The following is a 14,209-nucleotide window of genomic DNA, read 5'->3' on the forward strand; positions in this document are numbered from 1 at the left end:
CCCCTTGGGCTTCCACAGGCAACAGAGTGCTTCTTCTTTGTTCCCAGACAATACCTGACCGGGTTCTGGTTTGCAGGGTGTCCCATATGCACTCCTCAAACCAACATTCCCTACCCTGAGGAAAAACAATGCACTAACACGAAGACTTTGGAAGACCTTCCATATCCTAAATCTTTGATGAGTACTTTAAAATATATTGATAGGTCAGTCTCAGATGGTTGAAGGGAAATGAAAAAAGTAATCCTTCTGTGCAAAAACAGACAATGAAGGAAGGAAAAAGACAGGAGTTTGTGGTTCCTAGATTTTATAGAAATATCAAACATTCTTATTGGTATACACAGCATGAAACTCTCTTGGGAGGTAAATAGAATCAATGGAGTCCAATGGGGACAGAAGGATGTATGGTTGTGAGCTGCCTGGTGGGTGCAAGGAATTGAACCCAGGACCTCTGCCCTAGCAGCCAGTGCCCTTCACACTTGGGCCATCTCTCAGGATCATTTTTAGTGATCAGAGTACTCCATGGTACAAATCACAATAGTGTCCAGTGCCACGCAGCAGAAAGTTTCCAGCTGGGTTATTGGATAACATGGTAGTGAGTGTCATTAATTTCTGTCTCCTTAATTAAATTATTATATCAAAACCATCATACATTACCAATGTGAGGTGATGACCATCCCTATTCTGTGAGAGCTCATTGGGGATTGATAGAATTGACTCCAGGATACAAGTGGGCTTCCCACCAGATGAGGTCTCAAGGGTCCAAAGTCTACATGACTTTGGCCTGCCAAGGGGTTCTATATTGTTTGCCAGCTGGGAGACCAGTGGTCTGGCTTCCCCATAGCACGGTGGTGAAGACCCACTAGAAGGCCTCTCTGAGCCTTGCCTTAGAAGCCAGTCATGCTGTGGGGCAGTAAGAAAAACCCAACAGCCTCAAGGGGGAAAGCACAGTACTCCTGGTCATAGGCAATAGAAAGTTCTAGAACAAATGATTTGTACAGCCTACACTGGTTATAATAATAGAGCCTGACATACTTTGGAGAACATATGTTTTTATGTTTAACTAAGGTTTGATAAATTGTGCACCCAGGAAATTGTACAAATTTTCTCCCAGCAGCAATGTGAGGAGGGATAAATATCTTTAACAACAGGTTAATTGGCAAAAATGGACTGAGTGCCTGTGAGCCTCTTCCCAAGAATAGAATGCTGCATCGTGTGGCCACTAGAGGGCGGTGGTTCTCCATGAAAGCACAAGGAGGGCCTCCCTGACTTGTGTGCTAGCAACTTAGTTACATTTCAGATAGGGATGGGGCTTGGGGTGGACACTGCAGTGAGCTCAACAGAACAGGATTGGGGCAGAGGCTTCATTCCTGTCTTTGATGCCCTTGATAGGCAGTGAAGATGAAATCAGATAATGTACCTTTCAGGTTATCTTATTCTCTGCAGAGCAAGGGGCCCTGCTGCTGTGAAAGTTGCCAATCCCATCTCCTGCAGAAGCATGAGCCTAAGCAGGACTGACAGTTCCTTTTCTGCTGCAGAGGGTGAAGAGGATAATTAATGGAAGTTCTCCAGAGGCATATTTCCAGACAAATTCAGCTTTACCTAGGAATGCTGGGGCATGTCCCGTGTTCAAGGCCATGGAAGCCCCTTATATATTCTGGGTGGGTCTGGATGACAGCTCCTTTCCAATCTGTGTTCATATAAAGTTCATGTTAACTTACACAGGGTGGGGCTGAGACAGCAGCTCCATCTTGTCTGGCTCCTTCTGTTTTCCCAGGGGAGCCACAGGAGAAAGGCTGAGCATCCCAGGGAAACTGTTGCGGCTTCTCTGATCCAGGATGCCACCAGCCACCAGCCATAAATGCTTGTTTCGTGACACCCCAGCTCCTCAAATATCTGCTCCTGTCCCCCTGACATCCACCAGAGGGCATATAGACAGGGAAGCCTGCAGGGTTTTTAGGGTCAGAGTCTGTGCCCTGACAGCCCTATGAACCTAGAGTGTGGCAAACCATTTTCCATGGTTTGACAAAAATGAGGAACAGAAAGAGCCTGGTTATGGTACTGAGCGACTTTTCCCCAGTGCTCAGGAGGCAGAGGCAGGTGGATGCCTGTGAATTCTACATAATGAGTTCCAGCAGAGTCAAGCTATATAATGGACTCTCTCAAGATCAAAAAACAAAGAAAAAACAAAAAGTAGCAAGGAAAGGAGATGTGATTCTAGTCAGCACACTGGAAAGAGGAACAAATAATGTGCTCCAAGGTCACCACACCCCAACTTAGGGTCCTCACATGAGGGTTCCTTAGTAATACAGAGCAAGAAGTGTACAACACTAGGGACAAGTGACCAGAACTCTGGGAGGCTTTTGTGGGAGTCAAGTATCTCCTCCTGCCAGTACCAGGCCCCATGTCTGCAGTAAACTCCCCAAGGGATTCCAAATGTTTCTGGTGTGCCTGCTTTGGTTTTCCAGTATCTCAAGGGAGGGGCGCAGTGTCTCTTTGGAGTGTCTTCACTTTTTCCAAGTTAGTTTCCCCAGTCTTCCTTTGTACAGGTCAGACTTGAGTGATGATGCCCATATCCAAAACTAACAACATAAACGTAATAGAAGTGGGAACCTGGATTAGTGTAAAATTAATTATTTTTCAATTAAATCTAAGTAATAAATTAATCTGTCATCAGTATTTCTTTTATTTGGTTGTCCCCAACCACTACACAAAAAAGTAAGGATTATTAAAATAGACTTGAGTCAAATATTGATCAAATATCACTTCATTCTAACCCTTCAAGCTCCTCAGGGTTCCTCACAGACACCATCTCCACATTACTTGCATTTTTTATCCTCTCTTGATACAAGTCTTCTCTCCCGATGCTTTTTGTACTTCTCCTCATGGTTCCACTCTTTCACTTCCTGTCTCTATAGCTACCTGTCCTAGAATAGGAAATCCCACCATCTCTCTTCTAAAGCTCTGGATTGGCTCATTGGCCTTTATTGACAAGGCCGAGAATGAATGAGGAGCAATGAGCATCTAAGAATAAACAACAGATCTATGTCAGGATGGAACCCAGATAGTGGGATAGAAAAACCAGCATTAGAAATAACACAAGAGTAAATCTTACACAGGGTACAAAAACAATATCCATACAGATTAGAGCACATTCAAGGTGTTCCCAGCCAACCATATACCAGAATCTCTACTCTATACTCTTTTGTTTTTAGCTGCTGTTGAAACAACTAGCACTATTGTCTCCATTTTCTTTTTGACTTGGGGACAAATGGAGCCCTGAAGCACATGCAGGCTTCAAAATCTTAGTCTCCTCTGCCCTGGCTTCTCGAGTACGGAGTCACAGCTGTGCTGGTTAGTTTCTTGTCAACTTGATATGGCATCTGGGAAGTTAGATTTGACAGTCATGGGAAAGAGGCTTGAAGAGCAGCCAAGGAAATATCTCCATTGGGGTGGCTTTCAGGCAAGTGTGTGCTTCCTTTTCTTGACTAATGATTGCCATGGGAGGGCTCAGCTCACTGTAGGAGGTGCTACTCCCAGACACATGGCTTTGGGTTGCAAAAGAAATCAAACTTAGAGGCCAAGTGGAGCAAGCAAATAAGCAGTGCTCCCTGTGGCCTCTGCTTCAGCTCCTGCCTCCAGGTTCCCGCACTGAATTCCTGCCCTAGGATCCCTTAGTGGTTGTCTGTGACAAGGTAATGGAAGTCAAATAAATCCATTCCTCCCCAAGTCGTTGTTGGTCAGTGTTTTATCACAACTATAGAAACCTAAGAATTGTGACAGGTAAAGGTTGCATTGCCCAGCAAGATTCCATCGTGTTTGGTCTTCCCTTGTTCTTGAGTAATAGTCTCTGGACACTTCACAGATTAATGGTCTTGTTTTCTCTTGTCTGTCTGTCACCACTGAGAAGAGATCTCTTCCATCTGTTCTGATCTCCCACTGGGAAAGAAAGTGCCATGTGTCAAGGAGCCAGGACCCATAAAACCCCACATTAAAGGACATGATTTGAAAGTTTGCAAGAAAACAAATGACAGTCGTAGCATTTATTTCCTTTCATTTAATTTTTGTGGGTGTTTTACTGCCCATGTGAATGCAGTTCCTGTAGAGGCCAGAAGAGGGCATGGGATCCCCTGAACTAGATTACATCAGGTTGTGAGCCTTCATGAGGGCACTGTGAACTTAACCTGGCTCCTTGGAAGAGCAGCCAGTGCTCCAGATCCCTGAGCCATCTCTCCATCCTCTAAGCTCAAACACTTAGAGAAAACTTCAGATGCCCTCCTTAGGTGTCCAGTACCTTTCAATTAGTTACACACACACACACACACACACACACACACAGACACATGCCACTACCACCAGTACCACCAGCACCACCAGAAAAAAAAAAACACTTATGGAATTTTCAGTAAATTTTGGAGATGCATTTCTTAACCAAATAACATATTTTGAGTCTAGGGGAGTCCTACATGGGTGGCTGAAATTGTAAACTTTTTCTACAGTGAGAGGCAGGGACCAGTCTTGAGGTTATTGGGGTAAATGAGAGAAAGAGAGAAAGAGAGAGGGAAAGCGAGAGAGAGAGAGAGAGAGAGAGAGAGAGAGAGAGAGAGAGAGAGAGAGAGATGCTCCTGATCCAACCGTAGCCTCCTTCTAAGGGTCATTTGAAACACAGTAAATTTATTCTTGGATTCTACAGTCTACTACTTGTAAAGTTGAGTTTTTCTAAATCAAACATGAATCTGGGTCAAGGTGTTTTTGTAAACTGAGACTGTGAATTCTCCTTCAATGTGCAGTAGTATTTTAATATACCTAAGCTTGAGTTTTTCTCATTGCATTAGAATTTTTGTTATTGTCTGGGCCAACTGTTCAGAGGTATAGAGGCATTTCCTAATCCCAGGATTCTTACAAGCTACATTTTTAGCTTGAAAAGATGTGTTGAGGTTGGCTGGGGAAATAGCTCAGTGGTTAAGGTCATCTACTGCTCTTCGAGAGGAGCTGAGTTCTTTCCCAGAGCCTATGTCAGCTGGCTCACAAGCACCTGAAACTCCAGCTCCAGGGGATTGGGTGCCCACTTCTTGCCTCTGTGGACACTGCACTCATGTGCACATACCCACACAGACCTCACAAGTACACATAATTAAAAATCTTTGAAAAAAATAGTTGCTGAATATTATTGCTTTCTTCTTCATTGAAAATCATTCCCAAATTACCTAAATCATTTATTTTTCATTTAATTGTATTCATTTCTTGTTATTTTCCCAATTCTTTGTTCTGTGTTATTTATTCTTCTTTTGAACATTTCCTGGCATCAAGTCATCAAAATGGGAACTGTCTTAGTCAGGATTTCTATTACTACATAAACATCATGATCAAGAATCGAGAATCCTCCCTTGTGGAGGAAAGGGTTTATTTAGCTTAGACTTCCACCTTGCTATTTATCACCAAAAGAAGTCAGGACTGGAACTCAAGCAGGTCAGGAAGCAGGAGTTGTTTCAGAGGCCATAGAGGGATGTTACTGGCTTGCTTCCCCTGGCTTGCTCAGCTTGCTTTCTTATATAACCCAAGAGCACCAGCCCAGAGATGGCAACACCCACAAAGGGCCCTCCCCCTTGATCACTAATGGAGAAAATGCCTTACAGCTGGATCTCATGGAGGCACTTTCTGAATGGAAGTTCCTTTCTCTGTGATAACTCCAGATTGTGTCAAGTTGACACACAAAACCACTCAGTACAGGATCCATCACTCACTAACAGAATACTTCGTGGGTAAGAGAAGTGTGAGTTGCCAGTGTTGTGGTGAACAATGGCTCTTTGAGGGTGGCCCATTACCACCACCACCACCACCACCATCACCACCTCATGGGTACATACTCCAGTGAAACTACAGACTGACCCCAGACTTATTGCTTAAAACTCAGAGAGTGAGGCCCTGTGATCCATGGTTAGTACCCCATGGTTTCTGGTTTACAGGTTCAATCCCAGTATCACATGAGTTTGCTGGTGACATTAACATCTCTGTACCATAGGGACCCTCTGGAGTCATTCTGCCACATTGGTGCCAAACAGCCCTTGGAGATGAATGTGGTCTTGGTTTGTAGGTTCTGCTCACACTGGTTACTGTTTGCAGGATGTTACATCAACCTCAACTGAACTCCAGCTGCCACAAGTTAACTGAACTCCAGCTGCCACAAGTTCTGAGCCACTGTCACCTGATGCCTGATGTCCCTTAGATGGAATGCAATTCAGCAATGAGAGCCATTGGCACTGAAGAGCCTGGTCTTTCTGTGAGTGCCTGGACATTCTAGTTGGACTTCATCCAGGCATCTTCTGTCCATCCACACCTGCCTTCTCTAGTCCTGAGATGGCATACATGTGAATGCATGCACATGCCTGGGTGTGGATACATAGATTCATAGTGATTTCCGGCGGGGTCACCTTGGCAACCTGTGTTAGGAGAATGCTGGTGCTATTTTACAGGGAGTCGCAGAAGATCTAGATCTGTTTAATCTCGCCAAACGTCACACCAACCTCACAGCCCTGTGACCTACAGTCCGGAAAGAGCACTAAGCAGCAGAAGTGAGCTTTTGCTGAGGCAAAGCTTCTCTGGACTCTACAGCCAGCTGGCGTGAACCTGATGCCTCAGCTGGTGTTTTCAGTAAGCCTCGTCATCCTTTAGATCATGACACTGTTTCAGACAGTTTCCTCTAAGAAAAACTTGATGCCAAGAGACCATGTTCTAAGTGTTCAAATGGCTATTATTGGATCTTCTCACCTTTTGTGAGATTTTGGTCTCAGGCACAGAGGTGGTGACTGGGATTCCCCCTTGTTCTCCCAATGTGAGCAGCTAACGTGTACATTTAAAGATGTGGAGACATCCCAGAGATGGGCTTGAAACAGAGGACTTAAGCCCACTGCTGTTGCCTTACGTCCTGCTCAACTGGGATTTTTCTCTCTGAGCATGCAAGTTCTGATTTGCTACACTAAGCATGCTCCATGAACCCATCTCAATATTAGGCGAGACAAGATGAAATAAATGTTTAGTATGCTCAGTACAGTCAGGTGATAAGTCAGGTGGGTCCAGTATAAGCCCCCACTTTTTATCAGTCATAGCCTTGTTCTAAGTCCAGAAGCACATGAATTACACATTTCTGCTTGGATGCTACTTTCCATGGTTAATGTGTAATGATGTGCATGGACCTGTATTTATTACTCCCTCCACAAGGCTTGTCATCTACTAATATTGCTCCCATTCATCCTCAAGTGAGATGCCCAGATCTCAGGTAATCACTGCAGCGACTCCAGGAGGTATGTGTGATAAGCTCTCCCATCACAGATCAGGACCAAAGATGGATGTAGAAGGATGAGGAGCATCTCCAAAGAGAGTCACAGCTCAGGGACAGCAGTATGGTGCAGGACCAAAGGGCTACAGATGAAGTGTGTCTGTGTGTGGGCTCCTGTGTATGCATATGTTATGTGCATGCATGTGTGTCTGTGTGTGCAGTGTGTCTGTGTAAATATATATGGGGGGGGTATATGCATGTGTACATGTATGTCTGTGTCTTAGCGTTTCTATTCCTGCATGAAGCATCATGACCAAGAAACAAGTTGGGGAGGAAAGGGTTTATTCAGCTTACACTTCCACATTGCTGTTACTCACCAAAGGAAGTCAGGACTGGAACTCAAGCAGGTCAGGAAGCAGGAGCTGATGCAGAGGCCATGGAGGACTGTTCCTTATTGGCTTGTTTCCCCTGGCTTGCTCAGCCTGCTCTCTTATATAACCCAGGACTACCAGTCCAGGGATGATACTTCCCACAAGGGGCCCTCCCTTGTTGATCACTAATTGAGAAAATGCCCCACAGTTGGATCTCATGGAGGCACTTCTCCAACTGAAGCTCCTTTCTCTGTGATAACTCCAGCCTGTGTCAAATTGACACACAAAACCAGCCAGTACACTCTGCATATATGTATGAATATATGTATGTCTGTGTAAATGTGTGTCTGTGCGTGCAAGCATGTATTTCAGTGTGTGTATGTATGTTTCTATAAATTCTATCTGTGTATGCATGCATGCGTTTCCGTGTATATGTATATATGTGTTTATGTGTATATGGGTGTGTCTGCATATCTACATGGATGTCCCATTTATGTAGGTATGTATGTCTGTATATGTTACATCAACCCATGTGTGCACGAGTGTGTGCCCTCTCACTTAGGTTTGGTAATGAGAGACTATTGAGGATGTGTAAAATAGAGATTGCTTTTATTTTGAAAGAAAAAATGAAATATTGTTGGAAGAGTAGTGTCAGATTCCAGAATTCAGGCAACACACACTCAGTGTCTTCCAAACTTGCACTTTTATATTTTTCAAAATAGACCATTTAATAATTAGTGATTTTTTATGATGATGCTCATGGATACTTTGGATCTAAAACTTTAGCTAGAAAATGATTAGTCTGCAGTGGTTAAAATCAAATGACTCATTTGAGAAGTTTGAGTGGGGACTGGAGAGATTGCTCAGGAGATAATAGCACTGGCTGCTCTTCCAGAGGACCTGGGCTCAGGTCCCAGCACCCACATGACAGGTGACAACCCACTGTAACTCCAGTTCCAGGGGATCTGGCCTCCTTGTGCAGACATACATGCAGGCAAAACAGTAATGCACATAAAAATTCTCAAAATGAAAACAAAACTTGTCCAGCTTTAGTTTCTGCTTATTGATCACCTAGGAAACAGAAGGACTTCCTGATGAGGCACACCCACGTACACCTTACCTGCTGCAGCTACTGAGCACTTGAAGACCAATCGGGACAGCTGCGAAACTTCACACATGTTTGTACTTAATTTTAACCCACTTACATTTAAAAGCCACACCAGGCTGCAAGCTGCTGCACTGGGAAGAGCATATCCAGGTATAAACAAAATAGTTCCTAGAGACATCTATAAGAGATCTTTAATAAATATTGCTTTATGTATATGAATGGTTTATCTGTAATGTACATCTCTGTATCATGTACATGCAGTGCCCACAAAGGCAAGAAGGAGGCATCATATCCTCTGGAACTGGAGTTACAGATGGCTGTGAACCACCATGTGGGTACTGGGGACAGTGTCTTTAGTTTCTGCTTATTGATCACCTAGGAAACAGAAGGACTTCCTGATGAGGCACACCCACGTACACCTTCCTTGAGGAGAGCAGCCAGTGTTGTTATCATCTGAACCATCTCTCTAGCCCCTAAAGATTATTTTTACAGTACATCCAGCAATATTTTTGAAAGCCTGGTTTCTGCTTCTTGATCTCCCTTTTTATTCTACCAGCTTGAAGTTAGATACTCTGTCTGTTTTAAGAAAAATTTAACATACAGAGATCTCGAATCAATGCAATTGACAAATGTGGAGCAATTGTCACTTAGGATGATGACTGTAACTCTGGAAGTTTCACCGTGGCCCTTTAAAAAGAACAGCTTTTCCCTTCCATTCTTCCTTTAAATCGAATTAATTTGTAGAAAATAAAATGAGCCACAGCCATTCCTGGAGACATTCCTGGTGACAATTCTGGGCTGAGGGCCAGGGTCACTTGTTCCTGCTTCAGGTCAGTCAGTCATCTTTGTGCTCATAAGCTGTGCCCAGAGCTGCTTATCCTGCTATGTGGGATGCAGAACTGGACTGGGCTCAAGCTGGCTCCCTGGGGAGACTCCAAGATCCCTTATTCCCTGTTAGTCAACCTCTGAGACAACTTTGTTCCTGAGTTTAAGATCTTCATTGTGCCTCTTTAAATTCAAGCAGGCTTCTGGCAATGTTTACTGCAAACAAGACCATTATGTGCTGGTGGAGACTCTAAGTGGATTCAACCCCTTATCACCTGTGCCAGGTGTCACAGGCAGTTTTTCATTTACTAACCTGTTCTGGGAAAGAGTAGTGGCCAAGGACTCCTGAGGGTCAGATGACAGGGAGTCTGTAGGACAGGGGAGGAGGTATGTGTAGGAGGCTAGTATTGGAAGAGGTGCTGTTGGCCCAGAGCCATTTGTATCCTGGGATTGGTGGCTAAGGTGGCCCCAGGCAGGAGGGCCTAAGGAAAAGCTGGAAGAGCTTGTCTGGGGCAAGGGCTCTCCTCTTTTGTGCAAGATGCTGGGATCAACCTGTGGTAACAAGGGAAAAGCAAACCACCAGACCTCGGCTTTAACAGCAGAGAGAAAGCATCATTAAATCTAGGAATACTGCCAGGAGGTGGAGGCATACACCTTTAACTCCAGCACATGGGAGGCAGAGGCAGGTGGATGTCTCTGAGTTCAAGGCCAGTCGGTCTACAGAGTGAGTTCCAAGACTGCTCAGGCTACAAAGAGAAGCCCCGTGTGGAAAAATAAAACAACATAAAAAAAAAACCCAAAAATAAACAAACAATCCCACCAAAAACAAAAAAAAACCCAACAAAACAAAACAACAACAAAAAACAATAAAGCATATAGAAGAAGCCTTAAGAAGGCATTTTCCTTACATTTTTACAAGAACCTGATTAGAATGGTTTTGTATAAGCAACTGCAAATATTTTAATTTATTATTTGATTTGTATTATATTATGTATCATTACATTTGCATGCATTCACATGTGTGTGTGTGTATTTGTGTGTGTGTGTGTGTGTGTGTGTCCATCACAGCACACCTGTGCAGGCCAGGAACTGGCCGTCTCCTTTCAAACCCTGAGCTCTGTGGATAACAGGTCATCAGGTTTTCAGAAAGTTCCTTTGCCCCGGTCCCAGCCCAAACCCTTCCATTTCACATATTGCTTTTTAGTTGGTTTAGTTTCATTTTTTCTATCCTGTTCTGGGGACCTAAACCAGGAGGATTTTAAGCTAAGCTACATGGGCTCTCTACCATCAAGCAGCATCCCCAGCCCCAGAAATCATTTTACATGAATGGAAAAATGTACAAAGGATTATGTGATGTACACCAGAGGTGAAGCAGGAAATGAATAATATTTTCACATATTCCAGAAAATGAATTTTGATTTCACCTCTCAGAATTGATCAGCATTTAAGAATATTTCCACTTTCCACCAAAAACTTATTCTTCCTACAAGAGATGCAGGGATTTGGAGATGGAGCAGAGACTGAGGGAATAGCCAGCCTGGCCAACTTGAGACCCATCTCAGGGACAAGCCCTAATCCTTGACACTTATTATGTTCTCTTATGTTTGCAGGCAGGAGTCTAGTATGGATGTCCTCTGAGAGGCTCCACCCAGCAGCTGACTCACACAGATGTAGACACCCACAGCCAAACAGTGGATGGAGCTTGGGGACTCTAATGGAGGAATAAGAGGAAGGGTTCCAGTCCCTAGCACATAGGAACTTCACAGGAAGACCAATATAATCAACTAACCTGGACCCTTGAGGCTCTCAGAGTTTAAACCACCAACCAAAGAACATGCACAGGCTGGACCTAGGCCTCCCTCACACATATGTAGCAGATGTGCAGCTTGGTCTTCATGGGTGTCCCAAACAACTGGAAGGGGAGCTATCTGAAAAGCTGTTGCCTATATGTGGGATATGGTCTTCTATCTGGGCTGCCTTGCCTGGCTTCAGTGGGAGAGGAAGTGCCTGGGTGGGGGAAAAGCTGGGGGCCTCCCACCCTCTCAGAGGAAAAGGGGAAGGGGAAAGGAATGTGGGAGGGGTGATTGGGAAGGGGGCAGTGAGTGAGATGTAAAGTGAATAAGTTAAAAAATCTCTGGCCAGGGAGATACCTCAGCTGGTAAGGGTACTTGTTGCCTAACCTGACAGGCAGTCTGAGTTTGATCACTGGGACCCACCTGAGGGAAGAAGAGAGCTGACTCCTGCAAGGTCCTCTCTGACCTCTGTCCATGCCCTATAGCTTGGATGTCTGCCCACTCCGGATCTTGTCTCTGCTTCCTCAGTGCTGGGATAAAGTTTGGAGTTCCATTTCTTAACGAAACAACATATTTTGAGTCTAGGGCAGTCCTACTTGTGTGGCTTTAAATGTAAACTTTTTCTAGAGAGAGAGGCAGGGACCAGTCTTCTACAGGCTTTATGAGGTTATTGGGGTAAATAAGTGATAGAGAAAGAGAGAGAGAGAGAGAGAGAGAGAGAGAGAGAGAGAGAGAGAGAGAGAGAGAGAGAGAGAGAGGCTCCTGATCCAACTGTAGCCTCCTTCTAATGGCCATTTGAAACACAGTAAATTTATTTTTGGATTCTACAGTCTACTACTTGGAAAGGAAGCAATAAAGTTGAATTTTTCTAAATCAAACATGAATCTGGGTCAAGGTATTTTTGTAAACTAACCCTCCATCAATGTGCAGCAGTATTTTAATATACCTAAGCTTGAGTTTTTCTCATTGCATTAGACTTTTTGTTTTGGTCTTGGCCTACTGTCCAGAGGTACAGAGACACTTACTAATTCCAGGAGTTATTGTCACATTTTTAGCTTGAAAAGATGTGTTGAGGTTGACTGGGGAAATAGCTCAGTGGTTAAGGTCATCTACTGCTCTTCCAGAGGAGCTGAGTTCTTTCCCAGAGCCTATGTCAGCTGGCTCATAAGCACCTGAAACTCCAGCTCCAGGGGATTGGGTGCCCCCCAATGGCCTGTGTGGGTACTGCACTCATGCGCACATACCCACACAGACCTCACAAGTACACATAATTAAAAACCTTTAAAAGAAAGTTTTTGAATATTATTGCTTTCTCCTTCAAGGAAAATCACCCCCAAATTACCTAAATTATTTATTTTTCATTTAATTGTATTCATTTCTTGTTATTTTCCCAATTCTTTGTTCCTTGTTATTTATTCTTCTTTTAAACATTCCCTGGCACCAAGTTATCAAAATGGGAACTGTCTTAGAATTTTTTTTTTTATAACCTATTGTTCCTAGGCCCTGGTCACTCTTCTTTGGCTCTTAAACAAATGATCTTTGTGGTTGTCATAAAAACTTGTTGAGGTGGAGGGGTCCCTTGCCCCAGCAGCAGTACCCGAATATGCCAGAAGCTTCTCCCCACCAAGGCAGCATACTGAGAGAAAGAGACAGCAGGCGAGCCTCCCACAGAGCCCAGGAGGGCCTTCTCATGCTGGGCCTAAAATGACTTCCTTATATTCACAACTGAATATAGCTTCAAAGTCAAAAAAGGATATGATTGTGGAATAAAGGTGAGGGCAGACAAATTTGTTATCATCTGCATCTTTTTTTCTCAGACATTAGAGAGACGTAGACAGTTCAGATTACTAGATCCATACAAATTATTGTAAGTCATCAGCAAATGGAACCTAATGGACATAGTGGTAACAGATCACGCTGAGTGTTGCTGATGCATTTCATCACATGCTAAAGGGGGAAAAGTTTCCAAGGAGAAAAGCCATACAGATAGACGGCTTTTCTTACTAAAGAATAATCAGTGACAAAAACCCAGGACATTCTTGCCTGTTTAAAAGTGAAGCATTAATTTCCTAAAGAGACTCTGCAGAAATAAAATAACCCTCATAGACGTCAGAAATAATTTAAACAATCATTGAACACTAATTAATAATTAGCAATTAATAAAACAAGTAAAAATAAAAATTAATAGCAGTAACTAGTTTTTAATTGATATTGCTTAATATGCCCCTAAATTATTGATATTAATAACTTATTAGCTATGAATTAATAATTAATTGATTGTTAATTAATACTTATCAGATGATTGTTAACCAGCAATTACTTATTACTATTAACTAGCATTCAATTATTGTTATTAATAATATTGATCAATTGATTATCAATTAATAATCAATTCTTTGTTGTTTATTGATCAATTGATTATTGTTGTTGTTGTTTTTCATCTGGAGAGATGGCTCAAAAGCACTACTGCTCTCCCAGAAGACCCAGGTTCAGGTCCCAGCACTCAAATGGTAGCTCACAAGGAGCAGTCACTCTGGTTCTATAGAATCAGACGCCCTCTTCTGGCCTCTGTCTGTACTGCATAGATGTGGTGCTTATAGGTCCAAGTAGACCAAAACCTCATAATACCTCAAATTAAAAGAATTTAGCGTTATGTATTAAATGTGGGGTCCAGAGAATGTCATGGCGGAAGGAAATATTAAATGCTTTTTTTTTAGGAAGGAAGAAGGCTAAAAAACCAAGGAAGTAAGAATCTCTCTGAGGAACACTTAGAAAAACAGAAAATAAAGACAAAAAAAAAAAAAAATGAGATTAGCCAAGAATAAAGACAAAAAGTACA

This window comes from Apodemus sylvaticus, chromosome 22, assembly GCF_947179515.1.
Source record: "Apodemus sylvaticus chromosome 22, mApoSyl1.1, whole genome shotgun sequence".
NCBI lineage: Eukaryota > Metazoa > Chordata > Mammalia > Rodentia > Muridae > Apodemus > Apodemus sylvaticus.